The sequence below is a fragment of the Bombina bombina genome, chromosome 9 (genome assembly GCF_027579735.1).
Source record: "Bombina bombina isolate aBomBom1 chromosome 9, aBomBom1.pri, whole genome shotgun sequence".
Lineage (NCBI taxonomy): Eukaryota > Metazoa > Chordata > Amphibia > Anura > Bombinatoridae > Bombina > Bombina bombina.
The window spans coordinates 285,015,705-285,031,491 of NC_069507.1; the positions used below are offsets into that span (position 1 = coordinate 285,015,705).

At 47.1% G+C, this 15,787-nt stretch overlaps 1 protein-coding gene across 1 annotated transcript in view; it reads left to right on the forward strand.

Annotated features, from left to right (window-relative positions):
• The window catches only part of P3H3 (prolyl 3-hydroxylase 3), a 200,365-nt gene that overhangs the window by 164,567 nt on the left and 20,011 nt on the right, over positions 1-15,787 (forward strand). The gene's annotated exons all lie outside the window — the stretch shown is intronic.

A 15,787-nucleotide genomic window follows, 5' to 3' on the forward strand; every position in this document is an offset into this window, starting at 1 on the left:
CCTGTCCCCCTCTCACTGTGTGTTATACCCTGTCCCTCTCTCACTGTGTGTTATATCCTGTCCCTCTCTCACTGTGTGTTATATCCTGTCCCCCTCTCACTGTGTGTTATATCCTGTCCCTCTCTCACTGTGTGTTATATCCTGTCCCTCTCTCACTGTGTGTTATATCCTGTCCGTCTCTCACTGTGTGTTATATCCTGTCCCCCTCTCACTGTGTGTTATACCCTGTCCCTCTCTCACTGTGTGTTATATCCTGTCCCTCTCACTATGTGTTATATCCTGTCCCTCTCTCACTGTGTGTTATATCCTGTCCCCCTCTCACTGTGTGTTATATCCTGTCCCTCTCTCACTGTGTGTTATATCCTGTCCCCCTCTCACTGTGTGTTATATCCTGTCCCTCTCTCACTGTGTGTTATATCCTGTCCCTCTCTCACTGTGTGTTATATCCTGTCCCCCTCTCACTGTGTGTTATATCCTGTCCCCCTCTCACTGTGTGTTATATCCTGTCCCTCTCTCACTGTGTGTTATATCCTGTCCCTCTCTCACTGTGTGTTATATCCTGTCCCACTCTCACTGTGTGTTATATCCTGTCCCTCTCTCACTGTGTGTTATATCCTGTCCCCCTCTCACTGTGTGTTATATCCTGTCCCTCTCACTGTGTGTTATATCCTGTCCCTCTCACTGTGTGTTATATCCTGTCCCTCTCTCACTGTGTGTTATATCCTGTCCCTCTCACTGTGTGTTATATCCTGTCCCTCTCACTGTGTGTTATATCCTGTCCCTCTCTCACTGTGTGTTATATCCTGTCCCTCTCTCACTGTGTGTTATATCCTGTCCCTCTCTCACTGTGTGTTATATCCTGTCCCTCTCTCACTGTGTGTTATATCCTGTCCCTCTCTCACTGTGTGTTATATCCTGTCCCTCTCTCACTGTGTGTTATATCCTGTCCCTCTCTCACTGTGTGTTATATCCTGTCCCCCTCTCACTGTGTGTTATATCCTGTCCCTCTCACTGTGTGTTATATCCTGTCCCCCTCTCACTGTGTGTTATATCCTGTCCCCCTCTCACTGTGTGTTATATCCTGTCCCCCTCTCACTGTGTGTTATATCCTGTCCCTCTCTCACTGTGTGTTATATCCTGTCCCTCTCTCACTGTGTGTTATATCCTGTCCCTCTCTTTGTGTGTTATATCCTGTCCCTCTCTTTGTGTGTTATATCCTGTCCCTCTCACTGTGTGTTATATCCTGTCCCTCTCACTGTGTGTTATATCCTGTCCCTCTCTCACTGTGTGTTATATCCTGTCCCCCTCTCACTGTGTGTTATATCCTGTCCCTCTCTCACTGTGTGTTATATCCTGTCCCCCTCTCACTGTGTGTTATATCCTGTCTCCCTCTCACTGTGTGTTATATCCTGTCCCTCTCTCACTGTGTGTTATATCCTGTCCCCTCTCTCACTGTGTGTTATATCCTGTCCCTCTCACTGTGTGTTATATCCTGTCCTCTCTCACTGTGTGTTATATCCTGTCCCTCTCTCACTGTGTGTTATATCCTAGTCCCTCTCTCACTGTGTGTTATATCCTGTCCCCCTCTCACTGTGTGTTATATCCTGTCCCTCTCTCACTGTGTGTTATATCCTGTCCCTCTCTCACTGTGTGTTATATCCTGTCCCTCTCTCACTGTGTGTTATATCCTGTCCCCCTCTCACTGTGTGTTATATCCTGTCCCTCTCTCACTGTGTGTTATATCCTGTCCCTCTCTCACTGTGTGTTATATCCTGTCCCTCTCTCACTGTGTGTTATATCCTGTCCCCTCTCACTGTGTGTTATATCCTGTCCCTCTCTCACTGTGTGTTATATCCTGTCCCCCTCTCACTGTGTGTTATACCCTGTCCCCCTCTCACTGTGTGTTATATCCTGTCCCCCTCTCACTGTGTGTTATATCCTGTCCCTCTCACTGTGTGTTATATCCTGTCCCCCTCACTGTGTGTTATATCCTGTCCCTCTCTCACTGTGTGTTATATCCTGTCCCTCTCTCACTGTGTGTTATATCCTGTCCCTCTCTCACTGTGTGTTATATCCTGTCCCTCTCTCACTGTGTGTTATATCCTGTCCTCTCTCACTGTGTGTTATATCCTGTCCCTCTCTCACTGTGTGTTATATCCTGTCCCTCTCTCACTGTGTGTTATATCCTGTCCCTCTCTCACTGTGTGTTATATCCTGTCCCTCTCTCACTGTGTGTTATATCCTGTCCCTCTCACTGTGTGTTATATCCTGTCCCCCCTCACTGTGTGTTATATCCTGTCCCCCTCTCACTGTGTGTTATATCCTGTCCCTCTCTCACTGTGTGTTATATCCTGTCCCTCTCACTGTGGGTTATATCCTGTCCCACTCTCACTGTGTGTTATATCCTGTCCCTCTCTTTGTGTGTTATATCCTGTCCCTCTCTTTGTGTGTTATATCCTGTCCCTCTCACTGTGTGTTATATCCTGTCCCTCTCTCACTGTGTGTTATATCCTGTCCCTCTCTCACTGTGTGTTATATCCTGTCCCTCTCTCACTGTGTGTTATATCCTGTCCCTCTCTCACTGTGTGTTATATCCTGTCCCTCTCTCACTGTGTGTTATATCCTGTCCCCCTCTCACTGTGTGTTATATCCTGTCCCTCTCTCACTGTGTGTTATATCCTGTCCCCCTCTCACTGTGTGTTATATCCTGTCCCTCTCTCACTGTGTGTTATATCCTGTCCCTCTCTCACTGTGTGTTATATCCTGTCCCTCTCTCACTGTGTGTTATATCCTGTCCCTCTCACTGTGTGTTATATCCTGTCCCCTCTCTCACTGTGTGTTATATCCTGTCCCTCTCTCACTGTGTGTTATATCCTGTCCCCCTCTCACTGTGTGTTATATCCTGTCCCCTCTCTCACTGTGTGTTATATCCTGTCCCTCTCTCACTGTGTGTTATATCCTGTCCCTCTCTCACTGTGTGTTATATCCTGTCCCTCTACACTGTTGTGTGATATCCTGTCCCCTCTCTCACTGTGTGTTATATCCTGTCCCTCTCACTCTGTGTTATATCCTGTCCCTCTCTCACTCCCTCTCTCACTGTGTGTTATATCCTGTCCCTCTCTCACTGTGTGTTATATCCTGTCCTCTCATCACTGTGTGTTATATCCTGTCCCTCTCTCTGTGTGTTATATCCTGTCCCTCTCTCACTGTGTGTTATATCCTGTCCCTCTCTCACTGTGTGTTATATCCTGTCCCTCTCTTTGTGTGTTATATCCTGTCCCTCTCTCTGTGTGTTATATCCTGTCCCTCTCTCTGTGTGTTATATCCTGGTCCCTCTCTCACTGTGTGTTATATCCTGTCCCTCTCTCACTTGTGTTATATCCTGTCCCTCTCTAACTGTGTGTTATATCCTGTCCCTCTCTCACTGTGTGTTATATCCTGTACCCTCTCTCACTGTGTGTTATATTCCTGTCCCCCTCTCAGCTGTGTGTTATATCCTGTCGCCTCTCTCACTGTGTTGTTATATCCGGTCCCCTCTCTCACTGTGTGTTATATCCTGTCCCTCTCTCACTGTGTGTTATATCCTGTCCCTCTCTCACTGTGTGTTATATCCTGTCCCCCTCTCACTGTGTGTTATATCCTGTCCCCTCTCACTGTGTGTTATATCCTGTCCCTCTCTCACTGTGGGTTTATCCTGTCCCTCTCTCACTGTGTGTTATATACTGTCCTCTCTCACTGTGTGTTTTATCCTGTCCCTCTCTCACTGTGTGTTATATCCTGTCCCTCTCTCACTGTGTGTTATATCCTGTCCCCCTCTCACCTGTGTGTTATATCCTGTCCCCTCTCACTGTGGTGTTATATCCTGTCCCCTCTCACTGTGTGTTATATCCTGGCCCTCTCTCACTGTGTGTTATATCCCTGTCCCTCTCTCACTGTGTGTTATATCCTGTCCTCTCTCACTGTGTGTTATATCCTGTCCCTCTCTCACTGTGTGTTATATCCTGTCCCTCTCTCACTGTGTGTTATATCCTGTCCCTCTCTCACTGTGTGTTATATCCTGTCCCTCTCTCACTGTGTGTTATATCCTGTCCCTCTCTCACTGTGTTATATCCTGTCCCTCTCTCACTGTGTGTTATATCCTGTCCCCTCTCACTGTGTGTTATATCCTGTCCCCCTCTCACTGTGTGTTATATCCTGTCCCCCTCTCACTGTGTGTTATATCCTGTCCCCCTCTCACTGTGTGTTATATCCTGTCCCTCTCACTGTGTGTTATATCCTGTCCCTCTCTCACTGTGTGTTATATCCTGTCCCTCTCTCACTGTGTGTTATATCCTGTCCCTCTCACTGTGTGTTATATCCTGTCCCCCTCTCACTGTGTGTTATATCCTGTCCCTCTCTTTGTGTGTTATATCCTGTCCCTCTCTTTGTGTGTTATATCCTGTCCCTCTCTTTGTGTGTTATATCCTGTCCCTCTCTCACTGTGTGTTATATCCTGTCCCTCTCACTGTGTGTTATATCCCTGTCCCCTCTCACTGTGTGTTTTATATCCTGTCCCCTCTCCACTGTGTGTTATATCCTGTCCCCTCTCTCTCTGTGTGGTTATATCCTGCTCCCCTCTCCACTGTGTGTTATATCCTGTCCCTCTCTCACTGTGTGTTATATCCTGTCCCCTCTCTCACTGGGTGTTTATATTCCTGTTCCCTCTCTCACTGTGTGTTATATCCTGTCCCCCTCTTCACTGTGTGTTATATCCTGTCCCTCTCTCACTGTGTGTTATATCCTGTCCCTCCTCTCACTGGTGTGTTATATCCTGTCCCTCTCTCACTGGTGTTATATCCTGTCCCATCTCTCTCTGTGTGTTATATCCTGTCCCTCTCTCACTGTGTGTTATACCCTGTCCCTCTCTCACTGTGTGTTATAACCTGTCCCTCTCTCACTGTGTGTTATATCCTGTCCCTCTCTCACTGTGTGTTATATCCTGTCCCTTCCTCACTGTGTGTTATATCCTGTCCCTCCGCTGCTCACTGTGTGTTATATCCTGTCCCCCTCTCTCACTGTGTGTTATATCCTGTCCCCCTCTCACTGTGTGTTATATCCTGTCCCTCTCTCACTGTGTGTTATATCCTGTCCCTCTCTCACTGTGTGTTATATCCTGTCCCTCTCTCACTGTGTGTTATATCCTGTCCCCCTCTCACTGTGTGTTATATCCTGTCCCTCTCTCACTGTGTGTTATATCCTGTCCCTCTCTCACTGTGTGTTATATCCTGTCCCTCTCTCACTGTGTGTTATATCCTGTCCCTCTCTCACTGTGTGTTATATCCTGTCCCACTCTCACTGTGTGTTATATCCTGTCCCTCTCTCACTGTGTGTTATATCCTGTCCCCCTCTCACTGTGTGTTATATCCTGTCCCCCCTCTCACTGTGTGTTATATCCTGTCCCTCTCTCTCTGTGTGTTATATCCTGTCCCTCTCTCTCTGTGTGTTATATCCTGTCCCTCTCACTGTGTGTTATATCCTGTCCCTCTCTCACTGTGTGTTATATCCTGTCCCTCTCTCACTGTGTGTTATATCCTGTCCCTCTCTCACTGTGTGTTATATCCTTCCCCTCTCTCACTGTGTGTTATATCCTGTCCCCACATCACTGTGTGTTATATCCTGTCCCCCTCTCACTGTGTGTTATATCCTGGTCCCCTCTCTCACTGTGTGTTATATCCTGTCCCCTCCTCACTGTGTGTTATATCCTGTCCCTCTCTCACTGTGTGTTATATCCTGTCCCTCTCTCACTGTGTGTTATATCCTGTCCCTCTCTCACTGTGTGCTATATCCTGTCCCTCTCTCACTGTGTGTTAATATCCTGTCCCGCTCTCACTGTGTGTTATATCCTGTCCCTCTCTCACTGTGTGGTTATAACCTGTCCCCCTCTCACTGTGTGTTATATCCTGTCCCCTCTCTCACTGTGTGTTAGTATCTGTCCCCTCTCTCACTGTGTGTTATATCCGTGTCCCTCTCTCACTGTGTGTTATATCCTGTCCCTCTCTCACTGTGTGTTATATCCTGTCCCCTCTCTCACTGTGTGTTATATCCTGTCCCTCTCACTGTGTGTTATATCCTGTCCCTCTCTCACTGTGTGTTATATCCTGTCCTCTCTCACTGTGTGTTATATCCTGGTCCCCTCTCACTGTGTGTTATATCCTGTCCCTCTCACAGTGTGTTATATCCTGTCCCACTCTCTCACTGTGTGTTATATCCTGTCCCTCTCTCACTGTGTGTTATATCCTGTCCCTCCTCTACACTGTGTGTTATATCCTGTCCCCCCTCTCACTGTGTGTTATATCCTGTCCCCTCTCACTGTGTGTTATATCCTGTCCCTCTCTCACTGTGTGTTATATCCTGTCCCTCTCTCACTGTGTGTTATATCCTTGTCCTCTCTCACTGTGTGTTATACCTGTCCTCTCTCACTGTGTGTTATATCCTGTCCCTCTCTCACTGTGTGTTATATCCTGTCCCTCTCTCACTGTGTGTTATATCCTGTCCCTCTCTCTCTGTGTGTTATATCTCTGTCCCCTCTCTATGTGTGTTATATCCTGTCCCTCTCTTTGTGTGTTATATCCTGTCCCTCTCTCACTGTGTGTTATATCCTGTCCCTCTCTCACTGTGTGTTATATCCTGTCCCTCTCTCACTGTGTGTTATATCCTGTCCCTCTCTCTCTGTGTGTTTTTTATCCTGTCCCTCTCTCACTGTGTGTTTTATCCTGTCCCCCTCTCACTGTGTGTTATATCCTGTCCCTCTCTCACTGTGTGTTATATCCTGTCCCTCTCTCACTGTGTGTTATATCCTGTCCCTCTCTCACTGTGTGTTATATCCTGTCCCTCTCTCACTGTGTGTTATATCCTGTCCCTCTCTTTGTGTGTTATATCCTGTCCCCTCTCACTGGTGTGTTATATCCTGTCCCTCTCTCACTGTGTGTTATATCCTGTCCCCCTCTCACTGTGTGTGTATATCCCTGTCCCTCTCTCACTGTGTGTTATATCCTGTCCCCTCTCTCACTGTGTGTTATATCCTGTCCCTCTCTCACTGTGTGTTATATCCTGTCCCCTCTCTCACTGTGTGTTATATCCTGTCCCTCCTCTCACTGTGTGTTATATCCTGTCCCTCTCTCACTGTGTGTTATATCCTGTCCGCTCTCACTGTGTGTTATATCCTGTGTTCCCCTCTCTCACTGTGTGTTATATCCTGTCCCTCTCTCACTGTGTGTTATATCCCTGTGTCCCTCTCACTCCGTGTGTTATATCCTGTCCCCTCTCACTGTGTGTTATATCCTGTCCCTCTCTCACTGTGTGTTATATCCTGTCCCCTCTCTCACTGTGTGTTATATCCTGTCCCTCTCTCACTGTGTGTTATATCCTGTCCCCTGCTCACTGTGTGTTATATCCTGTCGCCCTCTCACTGTGTGTTTATATCCTGTCCCCCTCTCACTGTGTGTTATATTCCTGTCCCTCTCTCACTGTGTGTATAATCCTGTCCCTCTCTCACTGTGTGTTATATCCTGTCCCTCTCACTGTGTGTTATATCCTGTCCCTCTCTCACTGTGTGTTATATCCTGTCCCCCTCTCACTGTGTGTTTATATCCTGTCCCTCTCACTGTGTGTTATATCCTGTCCCCTCCTCTCACCTGTGTGTTATATCCTGTCCCTCTCACTGTGTGTTATATCCTGTCCCTCTCACTGTGTGTTATATCCTGTCCCTCTCACTGTGTGTTATATCCTGTCCCCCTCACTGTGTGTTATATCCTGTCCCTACTCTCACTGTGTGTTATATCCTGTCCCTCTCACTGTGTGTTATATCCTGTCCCTCTCTCACTGTGTGTTATATCCTGTCCCCTCTCATCTGTGTGTTCATATCCTGTCCCTCTCACTGTGTGTTATATCCTGTCCCTCTCTCACTGTGTGTTATATCCTGTCCCTCTCTCACTGTGTGTTATATCCTGTCCCTCTCTCACTGTGTGTTATATCCTGTCCCCCTCTCACTGTGTGTTATATCCTGTCCCTCTCTCACTGTGTGTTATATCCTGTCCCTCTCTCACTGTGTGTTATATCCTGTCACCCTCACTGTGTGTTATATCCTGTCCCTCTCTCACTGTGTGTTATATCCTGTCCCTCTCTCACTGTGTGTTATATCCTGTCCCTCTCTCACTGTGTGTTATATCCTGTCCCTCTCTCACTGTGTGTTATATCCTGTCCCTCTCTCACTGTGTGTTATATCCTGTCCCTCTCTCACTGTGTGTTATATCCTGTCCCTCTCTCACTGTGTGTTATATCCTGTCCCTCTCTCACTGTGTGTTATATCCTGTCCCTCTCTCACTGTGTGTTATATCCTGTCCCTCTCTCACTGTGTGTTATATCCTGTCCCTCTCACTGTGTGTTATATCCTGTCCCCCTCACTGTGTGTTATATCCTGTCCCCCTCTCACTGTGTGTTATATCCTGTCCCCCTCTCACTGTGTGTTATATCCTGTCCCCCTCTCACTGTGTGTTATATCCTGTCCCTCTCACTGTGTGTTATATCCTGTCCCCCTCTCACTGTGTGTTATATCCTGTCCCTTCACTGTGTGTTATATCCTGTCCCTCTCACTGTGTGTTATATCCTGTCCCTCTCTCACTGTGTGTTATATCCTGTCCCTCTCACTGTGTGTTATATCCTGTCCCCCTCTCACTGTGTGTTATATCCTGTCCCTCTCTTTGTGTGTTATATCCTGTCCCTCTCTTTGTGTGTTATATCCTGTCCCTCTCTTTGTGTGTTATATCCTGTCCCTCTCTTTGTGTGTTATATCCTGTCCCTCTCTCACTGTGTGTTATATCCTGTCCCTCTCACTGTGTGTTATATCCTGTCCCTCTCTCACTGTTTGTTATATCCTGTCCCTCTCACTGTGTGTTATATCCTGTCCCCTCACTGTGTGTTATATCCTGTCCCCCTCTCACTGTGTGTTATATCCTGTCCCTCTCACTGTGTGTTATATCCTGTCCCCCTCTCACTGTGTGTTATCCTGTCCCTCTCTCACTGTGTGTTATATCCTGTCCCCCTCTCACTGTGTGTTATATCCTGTCCCTCTCACTGTGTGTTATATCCTGTCCCTCTCTCACTGTGTGTTATATCCTGTCCCTCTCACTGTGTGTTATATCCTGTCCCTCTCACTGTGTGTTATATCCTGTCCCTCTCTCACTGTGTGTTATATCCTGTCCCTCTCACTGTGTGTTATATCCTGTCCCCCTCTCACTGTGTGTTATATCCTGTCCCTCTCTCACTGTGTGTTATATCCTGTCCCCCTCTCACTGTGTGTTATATCCTGTCCCTCTCTCACTGTGTGTTATATCCTGTCCCCCTCTCACTGTGTGTTATATCCTGTCCCTCTCTCACTGTGTGTTATATCCTGTCCCCTCTCACTGTGTGTTATATCCTGTCCCTCTCACTGTGTGTTATATCCTGTCCCTCTCTCACTGTGTGTTATATCCTGTCCCTCTCACTGTGTGTTATATCCTGTCCCTCTCACTGTGTGTTATATCCTGTCCCTCTCTCACTGTGTGTTATATCCTGTCCCTCTCACTGTGTGTTATATCCTGTCCCTCTCTCACTGTGTGTTATATCCTGTCCCTCTCTCACGTGTGTGTTATATCCTGTCCCTCTCTCACTGTGTGTTATATCCTGTCCCTCTCTCACTGTGTGTTATATCCTGTCCCTCTCTCACTGTGTGTTATATCCTGTCCCTCTCTCACTGTGGTGTTATATCCTGTCCCTCTCTCACTGTGTGTTATATCCTGTCCCTCTCTACTGTGTGTTATAATCCTGTCCCTCTCTCACTGTGTGTTAGTATCCTGTCCCTCTCTCACTGTGTTTATATCCTGTCCCTGCTCACTGTGTGTTATATCCTGTCCCCTCTCTCACGTGTGTTATATCCTATCCCTCTCTCACTGTGTGTTATATCCTGTCCCTCTCTCACTGTGTGGTTATATCCTGTCCCCTCTCCTCACTGTGTGTTATATCCTGTCCCACTCTCACTGTGTGTTATATCCTGTCCCCCTCTCACTGTGTTATATCCTGTCCCTCTCTCACTGTGTGTTATATCCTGTCCCTCTCTCACTGTGTGTTATATCCTGTCCCCCTCTCACTGTGTGTTATATCCTGTCCCTCTCTCACTGTGTGTTATATCCTGTCCCTCTCTCACTGTGTGTTATATCCTGTACCTCTCTCACTGTGTGTTATATCCTGTCCCTCTCTCACTGTGTGTTATATCCTGTCCCTCTCTCACTGTGTGTTATATCCTGTCCCCCTCTCACTGTGTGTTATATCCTGTCCCCCTCTCACTGTGTGTTATATCCTGTCCCCTCTCACTGTGTGTTATATCCTGTCCCCCTCTCACTGTGTGTTATATCCTGTCCCTCTCTCACTGTGTGTTATATCCTGTCCCTCCTCATCACTGTGTGTTATATCCTGTCCCCTCTCACTGTGTGGATATATCCTGTCCCCTCTCACTGTGTGTTATAATCCTGTCCCTCTCACTGTGTGTTATATCCTGTCCCTCTCTCACTGTGTGTTATATCCTGTCCCTCTCTCACTGTGTGTTATATCCTGTCCCTCTCACTGTGTGTTATATCCTGTCCCTCTCACTGTGTGTTATATCCTGTCCCCCTCTCACTGTGTGTTATATCCTGTCCCTCTCACTGTGTGTTATATCCTGTCCCCCTCACTGTGTGTTATATCCTGTCCCCCTCTCACTGTGTGTTATATCCTGTCCCTCTCTCACTGTGTGTTATATCCTGTCCCTCTCACTGTGTGTTATATCCTGTCCCTCTCTCACTGTGTGTTATATCCTGTCCCTCTCTTTGTGTGTTATATCCTGTCCCTCTCACTGTGTGTTATATCCTGTCCCTCTCACTGTGTGTTATATCCTGTCCCTCTCTCACTGTGTGTTATATCCTGTCCCTCTCTCACTGTGTGTTATATCCGGTCCCTCTCTCACTGTGTGTTATATCCTGTCCCTCTCTCACTGTGTGTTATATCCTGTCCCTCTCTCACTGTGTGTTATATCCTGTCCCTCTCTCACTGTGTGTTATATCCTGTCCCTCTCTCACTGTGTGTTATATCCTGTCCCTCTCTCACTGTGTGTTATATCCTGTCCCTCTCTCACTGTGTGTTATATCCTGTCCCTCTCTCACTGTGTGTTATATCCCTGTCCCCTCTCTCACTGTGTGTTATATCCCTGTCCCTCTCTCACTGTGTGTTTTATACTGTCCCCTCTCTCACTGTGTGTTATATCCTGTCCCTCTCTCACTGTGTGTTATATCCTGTCCCTCTCTCACTGTGTGTTATATCCTGTGCCCCTCTCACTGTGTGTTATATCCTGTCCCTCTCTCACTGTGTGTTATATCCTGTCCCCTCTCACTGTGTGTTATATCCTGTCCCTCTCTCACTGTGTGTTATATCCTGTCCCTCTCTCACTGTGTGTTATATCCTGTCCCTCTCACTGTGTGTTATATCCTGTGTCCCTCTCACTGTGTGTTATATCCTGTGTCCCTCTCTCACTGTGTGTTATATCCTGTCCCTCTCACTGTGTGTTATATCCTGTCCCTCTCTCACTGTGTGTTATATCCTGTCCCCCTCTCACTGTGTGTTATATCCTGTCTCCCTCTCACTGTGTTGTTTATTATCCTGTCTCCCTCTCACTGTGTGGTTATATCCTGTCCCCCTCTCACTGGTGTGTTATATCCTGTCCCTCTCTCACTGGTGTTATATCCTGTCCCTCTCTCACTGTGTGTTATATCCTGTCCCTCTCACTGTGTGTTATATCCTGTCCCTCTCACTGTGTGTTATATCCTGTCCCTCTCTCACTGTGTGTTTATATCCTGTTCCCTCTCTCACTGTGTGTTATATCCTGTCCCTCTCTCACTGTGTGGTTTATCCTGTCCCTCTCTCACTGTGTGTTATATCCTGTTCCCTCTCTCACTGTGTGTTATATCCTGTCCCTCTCTCACTGTGTGTTATATCCTGTCCCTCTCTCACTGTGTGTTATATCCTGTCCCTCTCTCACTGTGTGTTATATCCTGTCCCTCTCACTGTGTGTTATATCCTGTCCCTCTCACTGTGTGTTATATCCTGTCCCTCTCTCACTGTGTGTTATATCCTGTCCCTCTCTCACTGTGTGTTATATCCTGTCCCTCTCTCACTGTGTGTTATATCCTGTGTCCCTCTCTCACTGTGTGTTATATCCTGTGTCCCTCTCACTGTGTGTTATATCCTGTGTCCCTCTCACTGTGTGTTATATCCTGTGTCCCTCTCACTGTGTGTTATATCCTGTCCCTCTCTCACTGTGTGTTATATCCTGTCCCTCTCTCACTGTGTGTTATATCCTGTCCCTCTCTCACTGTGTTTATATCCTGTCCCCCTCTCACTGTGTGTTATATCCTGTCCCTCTCTCACTGTGTGTTATATCCTGTCCCTCTCTCACTGTGTGTTATATCCTGTCCCTCTCTCACTGTGTGTTATATCCTGTCCCTCTCTCACTGTGTGTTATATCCTGTCCCTCTCTCACTGTGTGTTATATCCTGTCCCCCTCTCACTGTGTGTTATATCCTGTCCCTCTCACTGTGTGTTATATCCTGTGTCCCCCTCTCACTGTGTGTTATATCCTGTCCCTCTCACTGTGTGTTATATCCTGTGTCCCTCTCACTGTGTGTTATATCCTGTCCCTCTCACTGTGTGTTATATCCTGTCCCCCTCTCACTGTGTGTTATATCCTGTCCCTCTCTCACTGTGTGTTATATCCTGTCCCTCTCTCACTGTGTGTTATATCCTGTCCCTCTCACTGTGTGTTATATCCTGTCCCTCTCACTGTGTGTTATATCCTGTCCCCCTCTCACTGTGTGTTATATCCTGTCCCTCTCTCACTGTGTGTTATATCCTGTCCCTCTCTCACTGTGTGTTATATCCTGTCCCTCTCACTGTGTGTTATATCCTGTCCCTCTCACTGTGTGTTATATCCTGTCCCCCTCTCACTGTGTGTTATATCCTGTCCCTCTCACTGTGTGTTATATCCTGTCCCCCTCTCACTGTGTGTTATATCCTGTCCCTCTCTCACTGTGTGTTATATCCTGTCCCTCTCACTGTGTGTTATATCCTGTCCCTCTCACTGTGTGTTATATCCTGTCCCCCTCTCACTGTGTTTTATATCCTGTCCCTCTCACTGTGTGTTATATCCTGTCCCCCTCTCACTGTGTGTTATATCCTGTCCCTCTCTTTGTGTGTTATATCCTGTCCCTCTCTTTGTGTGTTATATCCTGTCCCTCTCTCACTGTGTGTTATATCCTGTCCCTCTCTCACTGTGTGTTATATCCTGTCCCTCTCTCACTGTGTGTTATATCCTGTGTCCCTCTCACTGTGTGTTATATCCTGTCCCTCTCTCACTGTGTGTTATATCCTGTCCCTCTCTCACTGTGTGTTATATCCTGTCCCCCTCTCACTGTGTGTTATATCCTGTGTCCCTCTCACTGTGTGTTATATCCTGTCCCTCTCTCACTGTGTGTTATATCCTGTCCCTCTCTCACTGTGTGTTATATCCTGTCCCTCTCTCACTGTGTGTTATATCCTGTCCCCTCTCTCACTGTGTGTTATATCCTGTCCCTCTCACTGTGTGTTATATCCTGTGTCCCTCTCACTGTGTGTTATATCCTGTGTCCCTCTCACTGTGTGTTATATCCTGTGTCCCTCTCACTGTGTGTTATATCCTGTCCCTCTCTCACTGTGTGTTATATCCTGTCCCTCTCTCACTGTGTGTTATATCCTGTCCCTCTCTCACTGTGTGTTATATCCTGTCCCCGCTCTCACTGTGTGTTATATCCTGTGTCCCTCTCACTGTGTGTTATATCCTGTCCCCTCTCACTGTGTGTTATATCCTGTCCCTCTCTCACTGTGTGTTATATCCTGTCCCCCTCTCACTGTGTGTTATATCCTGTCCCTCTCTCTCTGTGTGTTATATCCTGTCCCTCTCTCACTGTGTGTTATATCCTGTCCCTCTCTCACTGTGTGTTATATCCTGTCCCTCTCTCACTGTGTGTTATATCCTGTGTCCCTCTCACTGTGTGTTATATCCTGTGTCCCTCTCACTGTGTGTTATATCCTGTCCCTCTCTCACTGTGTGTTATATCCTGTCCCTCTCTCACTGTGTGTTATATCCTGTCCCCCTCTCACTGTGTGTTATATCCTGTGTCCCTCTCACTGTGTGTTATATCCTGTCCCTCTCTCACTGTGTGTTATATCCTGTCCCTCTCTCACTGTGTGTTATATCCTGTCCCTCTCTCACTGTGTGTTATATCCTGTCCCTCTCTCACTGTGTGTTATATCCTGTCCCTCTCTCACTGTGTGTTATATCCTGTCCCCCTCTCACTGTGTGTTATATCCTGTCCCTCTCTCACTCTGTGTTATATCCTGTCCCTCTCACTGTGTGTTATATCCTGTCCCTCTCTCACTGTGTGTTATATCCTGTCCCTCTCTCACTGTGTGTTATATCCTGTCCCTCTCTCACTATGTGTTATATCCTGTCCCTCTCACTGTGTGTTATATCCTGTCCCTCTCTCACTGTGTGTTATATCCTGTCCCTCTCTCACTGTGTGTTATATCCTGTCCCCCTCTCACTGTGTGTTATATCCTGTCCCTCTCTCACTCTGTGTTATATCCTGTCCCTCTCACTGTGTGTTATATCCTGTCCCTCTCTCACTGTGTGTTATATCCTGTCCCCCTCTCACTGTGTGTTATATCCTGTCCCTCTCTCACTGTGTGTTATATCCTGTCCCTCTCTCACTGTTTGTTATATCCTGTCCCTCTCTCACTGTGTGTTATATCCTGTCCCCCTCTCACTGTGTGTTATATCCTGTCCCTCTCTCACTGTGTGTTATATCCTGTGTCCCTCTCACTGTGTGTTATATCCTGTCCCTCTCTCACTGTGTGTTATATCCTGTGTCCCTCTCACTGTGTGTTATATCCTGTCCCTCTCTCACTGTGTGTTATATCCTGTCCCTCTCTCACTGTGTGTTATATCCTGTCCCCCTCTCACTGTGTGTTATATCCTGTCCCTCTCTCTCTGTGTTATATCCTGTCCCTCTCTCACTGTGTGTTATATCCTGTCCCTCTCTCACTGTGTGTTATATCCTGTCCCTCTCTCACTGTGTGTTATATCCTGTGTCCCTCTCACTGTGTGTTATATCCTGTGTCCCTCTCACTGTGTGTTATATCCTGTCCCTCTCTCACTGTGTGTTATATCCTGTCCACACTCTCACTGTGTGTTATATACTGTCCCTCTCACTGTGTGTTATATCCTGTGTCCCTCTCACTGTGTGTTATATCCTGTCCCTCTCACTGTGTGTTATATCCTGTCCCTCTCTCACTGTGTGTAATATCCTGTCCCTCTCTCACTGTGTGTTATATCCTGTCCCTCTCTCACTGTGTGTTATATCCTGTCCCTCTCTCACTGTGTGTTATATCCTGTCCCCCTCTCACTGTGTGTTATATCCTGTCCCTCTCTCACTCTGTGTTATATCCTGTCCCTCTCACTGTGTGTTATATCCTGTCCCTCTCTCACTGTGTGTTATATCCTGTCCCTCTCTCACTGTGTGTTATATCCTGTCCCTCTCTCACTGTGTGTTATATCCTGTCCCTCTCACTGTGTGTTATATCCTGTCCCTCTCTCACTGTGTGTTATATCCTGTCCCTCTCTCACTGTGTGTTATATCCTGTCCCTCTC